The sequence below is a fragment of the Callithrix jacchus genome, chromosome 3 (assembly GCF_049354715.1).
Source record: "Callithrix jacchus isolate 240 chromosome 3, calJac240_pri, whole genome shotgun sequence".
In the NCBI taxonomy this organism is placed as follows: domain Eukaryota; kingdom Metazoa; phylum Chordata; class Mammalia; order Primates; family Cebidae; genus Callithrix; species Callithrix jacchus.
Genome location: NC_133504.1, coordinates 86,446,494 through 86,458,618, shown reverse-complemented (window position 1 = coordinate 86,458,618; position 12,125 = coordinate 86,446,494).

Sequence of the window (12,125 nt, the reverse complement as noted above, 5' to 3'; positions counted from 1 at the left end):
AAAAGGCCAACTGTGAGAAGTATCTTTCTTAGTCTCACTTAAACTTGTTATCTTTTTGCTGTTGCCTGTATGCCTTTGCATTCTTGAGCCACGTTGGTTATTCAAACACAATTAAAGCCATTAGTTTTAGTTTTGATGATCTTGTATAGAAGGTTAGTTGCTACGGGATTTTGCATGTAAAATCAGAGGGCTAGCTGATATTGATTTTATAAATAAATTTAGCATTATATGAGAATTTTGATGAATTCTTCAAGCCCTTTTAAAGTATTTTATTGAATTGATAGAAGTCTTATGTAAGTAAAGAAACTCTATTCCCACATTGGTCCACTTGGGATTTGTAGACTTGTCACTCCGTAGCAAATACCTGTTTTTGGCACCACTTATCCATTTACCCTTTGTCTGGTAATAAGAGGTTAATGTTTATTTAGAAATGAATTTCTTCCCCATTTTTAGCTACCCAGTTAGAACCGACTCCACCACTGATTCTACATGTGTGGTTTGTGAGTTCAGGTTTGACTTAGAGCTTCTTCATCTGGCCACGATAATTAGCATGAGCACATAACAGTCAGCAACCAGAAGACACAAAGGAAATTTTGCAGGTGATTATGAGAATTTTTTTTCCCTGTTTGAATTAAATTGGGGAGTGTAAAATCAACAAGAAAAATGCAGAGCCCAGTAATGTAGAAAAACTTTGTTTTGTGCCATTGCTTAAGCCCTGCATCCAGCCATGCATGCCCCCAACCAGTCTTACCTTTAGACTTTTAGGTTACAGGAGCCAAATCATTTCCTTTTTGGTTAAGCCAAATATGGGTTGGGCTTTCTGTGACTTGCAACCAAAAGAGTTGTCTTTGACATGGGCTTCTCTTTATCTTCTCCTTCTTCTTTTCTTTTTTAATTCTAAGACAAACTTGAGTAAATCTGTTTGGATGGTGGCTTGCCTATGCATAGATTCATTATTTTCAACTTACCCAAGTTGACCACACCCACAAAGACATGCTCTGATAGTTTCACTTTACTCAAATGATTCTTTCTTTAACATAAAGAATTTTCTGCATAAAGAACGCTTTACAATGGTGCTATGAGTTGAATTGTGTGGTCCCTGCATCTCCCCAATTTCCATGTTGAAGTCCTAACTCCTAGTGCTTCAGCGTGACCTTATTTGAAGATAGGGTCTTTACAGAAGTAATCCAGTTAACATGAGATCAGTAGGGTAGGCCCAAATCCAGTATGACTGGTGTTCTCATGAAAAGGGGAAATTTGAATATAGACACACATACAGGGAGAATGCCATGTGAATAGACACAGGAAGAAGATGACCATCTTCAAACCCAGTAGGGAGGCCTGAAACAGCACCTTCCCTCACAGCCCTCAGAAGACAACAGCCCTGTGGGTACCTTGATTCCAAACTTCTAGACTGTGGAACTGAGAGACAATAATTTTCCATTGTTTAAGCCATCCAGTGTGTGATACTTTATTACAGCAACCCTGGCAAACTCATACAATTGGCAAAAGGGGCTCACATTAAAACCTGAGTGAGATAAATAAAAAGAAGTACAATTTTATTTGATTTAATTTGATAGAGCTTTCATCACAAGTTGTTGTTATTTGTAGAGCTAGAAATGGATTAAGAAAACACTTGGAAAAATCAAGGACGACAAAGTTATAAACTAAATAAAGAAAGAGATTCAATGTATTTAATATTCAAAGCCAATTTCAGGGAAGATTGCTTTTGGCAAGAAAATGAATGGGCCATATTTGTAGCATGTGTGGCAATTTCTGTGTTTCTATACTTTGATACTGAGAAAATTAATGTAATGTGATATGGCATTTCATGCTTTCTTAAAATATTTAGGAACATACATTTTTCTGCAAATCCGTCAATAAAAAAAATCTAGGAAGTTTAATGATAATCCCAATGTTTATACATTTTCATTGCTGCCTTTTAAAAACACATGACGTAAAATACTCATTAAAATTCTTACAATTTTCTTGAATTATAATTGTCTTAAACCCACTTAATTTCTTCTATGGAACCATAGGAAAAAATATAAAAACTCCAGTCAAATTCTTACTTAAAGCCAAACCCCTTTACAATTCTGGACTAATAACCAAGGATTTAGATTCAGAGGTTGACTAATCACAAGAAAGAAAGCAGAACTCTAGTGAAAGGTATCCCTATCTTTTCCATACATGCTTATATTAATGTGTATATATATATGTATATCCACACAGACAGAAAGTATTATACAAACTTTATTTTAAAATGAATGTATTTTATTTGAAAGGCTAAAAACAAAGATTACAGATCTCAGAATGTTTCTTCACAGATTATATGTGATACCTCCAAATTAAATGGACAAATTTTTAAGTAAGCTGATCTATGGAAACTAGACACATATAAACGTTTTCTTACTAGATATTACATATAATGACAGCCAATTCTCTAATTTTCTAAAAACTCTGACACATTTTGCAGTTGTCTGTCTTGATGTTGCATGAGGGAGCAAAGAGAATGCTGTTTTATAGAAGTTACATTTCTCCCACTGCATAACAGAGATAGAAAAAATAAAGCTATTGTCCTTTTGCCCTCCCCCTTCAAAGAATGAAATCCCATTCAAAAGCAAAAATTGATTTTTTAAAAATAAAAGACGTTATTGTTTGCCCTTTCTATCGGAACTGTATGATATTGCCATGGTCTCAATTTATACTCCATATGGCTTGTAGGACTATTTCATGTAAAATATTTGTGGGGATTCTTAGGAAAAAGAAGTTTTGCCAATAGGTAATAAATTACTCTTCAGTTTGCAAATTTAGAGAGAAAAGTTTTTATGTGATTCATTTTCTCTATCATCTATTCTATTTCGTTGTTTGTCATATTCTAACATTTTGCGTTATTTAAAAATTCTGTCATAGAATGAGGTTGAATAGAGAAGGCAGAACTGTCTACTTGAAAATTGTACACATAGCATTAAACAACTTTTTAACACATTGTTGTGTGCTTAATTCCTACATAATCTCATCCTAATTATTTGCTGCTTTACATCTTTTAATTTATTTTTTATTAATACATATAGTATTTTGCACGTGGGGGATACATGTGAGTATTTGGTACCTGCATGTATATGTAACAATCAAGTCAGGGTATCTGGGGTGTAACATACCTTGAGTACTTATTTCTATGTCTTGGTAATATTCAAGTCCTCTTTTCTAGCTACCTGGAAATATACAATATATTATTGCTAACTATAGTCTGCTTTAGAACATTAGAAGTTATTAGTATTTCTGTCTGTTTACATCCATTCACCAACCTCTCTTCATCACCCTCTCTCTAACCTTCACACCCTTCCAAGCCTCTGGTATCTAGCATTCTATTCTCTATCAAAAAATTCATTTTTTTAAAGAAAAAAATAACAATATCCTCCTCCCTTTTCCATTCTTTTGTGTTACCCAGGGCACTACACAATTCCAAAGTATATAGCCTGTGTTAAACTGGAGGGCACACATGCAAGAACAACAGTTTAAGGAAAAATGTTTTTTCACTAGAAATTTCTGAGTCTTATTAAAGGAAAATGAAGTTTCTATATAAAATGCTAGACAGCCACCAGTTTTTTTTCATGTGAATTGCACTTCTTTTTGGTATATCTTGTGTGTGTGTGTGTGTGTGTGTGTGTGTGTGTATGCACACAGCCTTTGTGTACTTGGGTTACAGAGGCCGAAATTAAAAGGTCAAACAGCAGCGAGTAATTTCTCACTATGTATATTCTTATCACATTTCTAAAAAATGCTATACTGTTCTATGTTATATTGATCTTATTTCTATGAACACATTTTCTTAATCAACAATGTAGAATTCAGATTCTGTTGCATCTCTTCTCTTCATTTTTGAGAATTTTAGTGCAAGAAAGGACATTTATTTTATCCAGCTGCAAACTTAAATAAGCTCTTCATTTCTCTAGGTCACTGATGGCAAATGTTAAACAAATTTACATTTGGGATTTTCTATTCATTTCCCACCCGGTTGACACTGAGCCAGTGATAACCACTCAATAGCTGTGCAGCACTCAATCATTTGTGTGACCCATACTGTGTTTCCAGTTCATTGATGACTCTATCATGCAGGGCTAAATCCAAAACCTTGCTGAAGTCATGAGAGATCATATCTATTGCTTTCCCTTTGTGTTCCAAGAGTGCCTTCCTTGGAAAAAATGTGAAAAAGAGTTTTCACTGTAGTCAGTCTAGATGTTAAAACTTTATTTGAGCACAAGTTTCTGTGAAATAAAACTTGAAGACCCTGTAAAGGTAAAACATATAGGCACATTTTTTCTTCCCGGTCACTTTGAGCCTGTTCTGTAGCAGTGTCTGCTCATAACCAGTATAGTAAACTGTTTCCTAGTTACAAACTTCCTATCAGGCTCTCAGGAGTGTACTGATTCAATTTTTGGCCAATTTTTATTTATACTTATGTCACTAAGCTGACTAAAGTGGAGAATTAACCTCCAGCTTAGCAGAGTGGCAGTTTCTATTAGTCAAAGACAAAGATACTGACTGGTTGTCAGAATACCTGGGTTCTCTTGTCAGTTACCTCCCAAAGCTACATGTTCTTGAGTAAGATTCTTTACTTCTGTATCAGTTTCATCATCTGAAAGGTGAAGATAACAATATCTGTTTTACCTAATGTGAAGGGCTTTCCCAACTATCAAATGAGATAAAATACACATAAGTTGTTTTTAACACTTTAAATATTTGAATTATGTTAATAACATATATTTCATACTTTATTAGGATTCATTAGTAACATATTTTGCAAAAATAATACATTAAAATATGTTTCACATATAATCCATTTCATAGTGCATGATAATTTCAAGTGAAAAATCTTAATGTACTATGGAATATTTTCAACACTTTTTATTCAACATTATGGTCCTAGTTGGTTCTTACATATTATTTTGATAACCAGTAAAATGATCATATAAAATTCATTAGTTCCAAAATCAAAATCTTCAAAATACATTTGAAGGAAAAATAAATCTGAATAATTAATGCAGTGTTTCAATTGCTTTCTACTCATAGAAAATTTTGACTATGAGAGAGTATGATATTGGAATGTTGGAGGAAAAAAGGAAAAATACATCACAAAAATATACATTTTAAAAATATTGTTAGTACTCTAGGGGTGTTTCTATTAGGTATAACAGACGTAGCCCATGGACCAAGAGTCAGTGATGAGAGAATTTATAATTCTGTAGGAAGCAGGGCCAAGATGGCAACACCTAATAATGAAACAAATTTGCAGGTATTTATAATATTCACCAATTGGCTAATGTCCAACTAAGTTCATCAAATGGCTAAGTTGACTTTTTCTATGATGTAGACTATGAAGCCCCTTAAAATTATTTTGTTAAACCTGGAAAAACAATAAATTTGGCTTTGTTTAATCTTTTTTTCTAACTCTGAAAGTTGGTTTTTCTATAGTATTGAATACCATAGCATTTCCAGATTCTGATTATACATTTTCTACTTTACGGCTGAGGCTATGGTTTAAAAATATATTGTGTGATGTATTGCTAATAAAAATTTTTTTCTTCATATGAATTGGACTGAAGAGAAATGAAAGCAAGTATTTCAGTAATTCAAGATAAAAACTACTCCTATGTAAATTCTCCAAATTTCTTTTATGTATTTGAAATTGACTTGGAGGATCAAAGAACTGATATTTTGACGTGGCACATAAAGGAATGGAACAATAACATCAAATTATTCTTCAGTAAAAAATATGTAAAATAAAATGTATTTTTATAAGTTTTTTTAAAAATTTTAATCTTCTGTTATTTTGTGTTTTGGTAAAATTATGTGTATATCATATCCTGAGAATATATTTCCTCTGAAGCAATTAGGAATTTTCACTTATTTCCCTGTATTACCTTGGAGAAAATTACTTTTAAGAATAGGTGAAATGCAAGTGAGGGTTATAAAATTAAATTTTTACTTTCCTATGACTTTTTCTACTATTTATTTTATATCTTATATTGTTTAAACAAGTTGAGTTGGTAAGAATGGTGATAGGAATTATTTTGGGAGCAGTGGAGTAGGTGAAGGTGTAGGGTTTGGGCAGCTGGTAAGACTAACATTTTTATCCTTCAAGTATATTAGCCACCTTAAAATTGCCAAATCACACTTGCCTAGAGCTTGGTAATCTTTGTATGTTAAAGAAAAATGCTTGACATCAACCCAAGATCTTTTCTTTATTTAGGAATCTTAAATTTTGCTTGAATTTGAGTTTTTTTTAATCGAAAATTTATATCTTTATTATTCATCTATTATGATTTTTTCTGAAACTGACATTGTCTCTGTTGACAAATCTGGAAGTAAAAAAGTTAAGACCAGCAATGGCTATTTCTAAATTTATTCTAAAGGAAAATAATAGCTTAGGATTTATAATTACTTCTGAAATAACTTCATCCTTTGAGTACTGTTAGTTTTTTTCTTTTTTTGTTTTTTATTTTTATTGAGACAGGGTCTCCTTCTGTTGCCCAGGCTGGAGTGCAGTGGCACAATCACAGCTCACTACAGCCTTGACCTACTGGGCTCAAGTGATTCTCCCAGCTCAGTCTCCTAAGTAGCTGGGACTACAGGTGCACACCACCATGCCTGGCTAATTTTTTATTTTTAGTGTAGATAGGGTCTCCCTGTGTTGCCCAGGCTGGTCTTGAACTCCTGGGCTCAAGCAATCCTCCTGCCCCAGCCTCCAAAAGTGCTGGGTTTACAGGTGTGAGTCAACTCACCTTGGCAGTATTTTCTACCTTCTCACTTTAAGCACTTCACTGCAGTCATACCACTGGACCATGAGTTATCTTATAAATGACATAAATTATTTTACAGTCCTATTAAAATTGTTTACTTTCTATTTTAGAAAAATCTTTCATAAATGATTATTTCAAATCAAAGAACTTGGTGAATAGTGTAACATATATAAAAATATGAAACTAGGATGCTGCCTTCTAAGGATTGAGCAACTAAGGGTCAAAACCACAATGAGATACTATCTCACAAGCAACTAAGGGTCGAGCAACTAATATGTTATTTACGTTACTCCTTTGAGCTTTCTGTTGGGATTTTGATAATTTAGTATTACATATGGTAGAACAAAAATGAGATGGACAAGCACTCTTTTGGTCCATGAAATTTATTTTTCATCTTATTTTAGTAGCTTTGTAGAGGGACTATGTTTACAATAATAATAAATATCAACTAATCTGAAACAATTTTAGATGTTAAGGTTTCCAGAGCATCAAAAGCATGTTCCAATAGTCTACAACCACTCTAGGTGATGTGGAAATATATGTAAATAAGCTTCGCATCTTGGACTTTATAATTTAAAGTGGCAGGAAATTAAAGAAACAGGTAGGAATCAGAAGAAACAGGTAAGGAAATCCTATTGATGGTGAATATGTTTTTCTTACTGGTGTGTGCGCACGTGCATAGTTTGGAAGGTGGAGAACATCATGGAGAGACAGAAGTTAAATACCCAGGCAGATTAGCCAGTTACCCTCCGTGCTACAACTAAGTTCCCATCAGCACTAGGCAAGAGTAAACAATACTAGGGTTATAGATGATATCGCTAGTCATTTAAAAAAGTATTTTTTCCTAATTATTAGCTGAATAATTAGGGGAAAATAAGTTCCCCTTGGGTGTCCTCCCTGATGCTGAAGCTAGTCTCTAAGTAGGGTGCTGAGAGCTGGATGCAGGTTCCAAGGGCCATCATGCTGGACCTGTCTTCACCCATGCCCCTTAGCTGCAGTGCTGAGATCCTCACATATCACCAGTCAGTGAAAACAAGAATTACCAATTGGACAGCCTATACATGGCCTTGCCATGGGACTTGGCTTCCTCACAGCATGGTGGCCTCAGGGTAGTCAAACTTCTTGCATGGTTTACCCATGGCTCTAAGTGCAAGTGTTCCAAATTATAATGAGGAAGCTGCATCTCGTTCTCTGACCTAGCCATGCTATTATCTCCTCTGCATTCTTTTGGTTGTGATTGATAAGCCCACCTAGATTCAAGAGGAGAGGAGTTAGACTCCATTTCTTCTTCTTTGTTGGTAACTTCAACTTTTAGTTTAGATTTAAGGGTTGTACATACGCAGGTTTGTTACATAGGTGCATTGTGTGATGCTGAGGTTTAGGTAATGGATGATCCCATTATTCCAGGTAGTTACCTAGTACCCAACAGGTAGTTTTTCTACCCATGCTTCTCTCCCTCCCAGCTCTAGTAGTCCACAGTGTCTGTTGTTCCCATGTTTATGTGTAGATGTACTCAGTGCTTAGTTTTAAGTGAGAACATGTGGTATCTGGTTTTTTTGTTCTTGCATTAACTCACTTAGGATAATGGCCTCCAGCTGCTTCCATGTTGCTGCAAAGAACATGATTTCATTCTCTTTTATGGCTGCATAGAATTCCATAGTGTATATGTACTAAGTTTTCGTTATCTAGTCCACTGTTGATGCGCACCATTATCTTTACTGTTGTGCTGCAATGAACATAAGGGTGCACATTTTTTTTAAAAAAACAACTTATTTTCCTTTGGATATATACCCAATAATGAGATTGCTGGATTGAATGATAGTTTTGTTTTAAGTTCTTTGAGAAATCTCCAAACTGCTTTTCACAGTGGCTGAACTAATTTACATTCCCATTAAGAGTGTATAAGCACTCTGTTTTCTCTATAACCTTGCCAACATGTGTTGTGTTTTTGACTTTTGAATAATAGCCATTCTGACTGGTGTGAGTATCTCATTGTGGTTTTGATTTGCATTTCTCTGATAATGAGTGATGATAAGTAGTTTTCCATATGTTTGTTGGCTGCTTATATGGCTTCTTTTGAGAAGTGTCTGTTCATGTCCTTTGCTCATTTTTAAATAGGGCTATTTGTTTTTTGCTTAATGATTTGTTTAAGTTTCTTACAGACTCCAGATATTAAACCTTTTTTGGATGCATGGTTTGTGAATACATTCTCCCATTCTGTAGATTGTCTGTTTTCTATGTTGATGGTTTCTTTTGCTGAGTGAAGTCTCTTCAGTTTAATTAGGTCCCAATTGTTGATTTTTGTTTCTGTTGTAGTTACTTTTGGGAACCTAGCCATAAATTCTTTGCCAAGGCCAATGTCAAGAAGAGTATCCTAGGATGTCTTCCAGGATTTTTGCAGTTTGAGCAGACTTTACTTCTTAAAGGGAGACATATCAAGGTCACATTGTATATGAGATATGGGATAGGAAATATTGTTATAGCCATCTGTGGAAAATGTGATATACCACAGAGCTTATATAAGTTTTTAATCTTATTTATATGCACTCACATCAGAGGTAATCTTTTTCAGTCTCATAAATTTAATTAAATACCACATATAAACTGATGAGTTTCAAGTCTATATCTCTAGTCATGACTTCTGCCCTGAGTTCTAGATCTGTATATTCAACTGCCTTCATAGGATTTCCATTGGATGTTATGGCAGAGATTTTTAGTTGTCTCACAACATCCATCTTATTCTATAGTATTATAATTTTTAGTGAACATGTTGCAGCTCAGAATAGAGCTTATCATTTACCCCTACACCCACTCCTGATGTTTTGTGTAGTTATGTGACAAAGTTTTGGCTAAGAAGAGATAAGGGAGTACCATGTGACAGCTTCTGAGACCTTTTGTTCATTCTTCTACCTTTCTCCATTTTGATGCTTGGACTAGAGCTCAGTCTTGAACTATGAGATGATGTCCTTACTCCAGAACTCATAGAGAAGAAAGCTGGAATAATGTCCCACCTCCAGACCCTCAGGAGGAAGAGATTAAAACCTCTCTTATTTAAGCTACCCTTATTTTTGGGTACCTTGTTACTTATAGTTAAACCTGATCATTTCATACTGGACATGGCAAAACAGAACTCCTAATTTCCCTCTGTTAATCTGCTGTTACTTGGATGTCTTCATATTCTTAAATCACACCCATATTCATTCAATTACTCAGAAATCTAGGCTTTACCATTAATTCCTTCCTTTCTCTTATAGTCTACATATATGCCACATGTAAATCCCAATATCTCTATTTTTAAACACCCAACTATTTCTACCATGGTTTAAGCCAACATCATGTTTTACTTAAACTACTCCTGTCTCTGTGTCTCTACTTCCACTTTTGCTTCCTTATAATCCACATATACATCCGATTATATCAATGCCTGCTTCAAAACCATCTACTAGCTTTCTGTCACACTTGGGAAGACATTCTAAAGGCTGACCATGGTCAAAGAGACCTATACAATGTATGCCCTAGGTGTATCCAATTCCTTCTCCTACCAGTCTCCTCCTTGCTTACTCCATTCCCTTCCCAGTGATCTTCTTGTTGTGGCTTAAATATTTCTGTCTCACGGCCTTTGCAAATGCAGGTCTTCCTGCCTGACACTCCCTCAAATTCCTACTTGGCTTACTTTCTTAAAACTTCTGCTCAGATCGTGCGTTATCAGAATGCACTTTCTTGACTATTCTTGCTAAAACTTCACTCTCCTCTATCACTCTCCACTTCCGACCCAGTGCTATTTCATTTATTGCTACTTAATGTGTGTGTAGTAGATGTTGTGATGTGCCACACAAATTTCTCCCTTTCAGAACTGAAGTACTTATTCCTCCAACTACTTGGAGTGTTGGTGGTAGTTCTTGGTTGAATGTCCCTCTGAGGCCTGTTAGCCATGAGGCTCTTAGCTTTGATGGAAGAGAGCTGCCTTATCCATTTTCACCTCCCTTTTCTGGAGGCAGCACACATCTACTGGCTGTTGATGTGGGAGTATAAAGGCCTGGCCACTTTGCTTCAGTGGAGAGCAACACAGAAGAGCCACTTCAGCTCTAGAGCTCCCCATGGGACCTGCTGAGGCTCTTATGGAGACTCATCACAGCCCATCTTCTCCCTTTGCTACTCCTGCTTCATTTACTTTACTCTCAGCACTTCATAGGAATGGATTCTGAGAGTGGTTCTTAATAAATATCAGTCTCCTTTCTGAAGAAAATATCCTAGTGTACATAGTTTTACTTGTTTGTTGTTTATTGTCTGTATCTCCCAGTAGAATGCAATCTCAATGAGGTCAAGGATTTTTTTAATCAGTTTTGTTCACTACTGTACCCCAGTATCTAGAACACAGAGTTTCAAAAATATTTGATAAATAAATTGACTTGTTTAGGTTGACAAAATTAGTGATCTTGAAGCTAGAGTTCAAAATAAAATTGGAATCCGGAGCTCTCCCTCTCTCATACCATAAATGGAATGCAGGGTTTCTCAACAGAAGAACCAGATAATCTTGGGCCAGATAATATTTTGTTATGGGAGCACTCCTGTGCCTTGTAGGATGCTTAGCAACATCCCTGGCCTCTGCCTGCTAGAGCCTGTAGCTTTCCCACCTCACTCCCAAGTTGTGATGACAAAAACTGTCTCCAGGTATTATTCGGGGGCAAATTTATGCCCAATTGAAGACCACTGGATTAAGGTGATTTTGACTGATTGTCAATAATATTCCACTCACTAATATTAAGAAGTTCTAACAGTAGTTCACATTTCCTGCTTAAGGTTTGTTTCTTTGGTTGTTTCACGTCTATAAATACACTTTAATGGAGATCTGATTTCACAGAGTCTTGTGAATAACTGCTATTTTTACAAACAGAGGTTGCTAGCATGATTTTCATGGCTGATGTGAATGAAGCCACTGGGTAACAGAAAGAAACACATATGCACTGTTATAATTAGTGTGTCTGTTTTAGGCTGCATATCAGTTTACAGAGCTTTGCCCATGTGTGTTGAAGACAAAAGAAAGACTTTAGGAATGAGAATTCAGCAATGAATTGAAGGATATTTTTGTCAAGGTAAATTAATCTTCCTTTAGCTTTAATCCTTTTGTTTCCATTCATTCTTATTAAAACTTCATAGAAAATGCCCTATTTTTTGTATTATCATCCATACTACCTTCTTTTATTGAAAAATCCACAAAGTAAAGGGCATCAGTTTTTATGCTGTCTTTGAAAATACCGGGCACTATGCTTCAGAATTACTTTTGTTGCTTCTGCTGATGATAATAGTGACACGATTTAACCT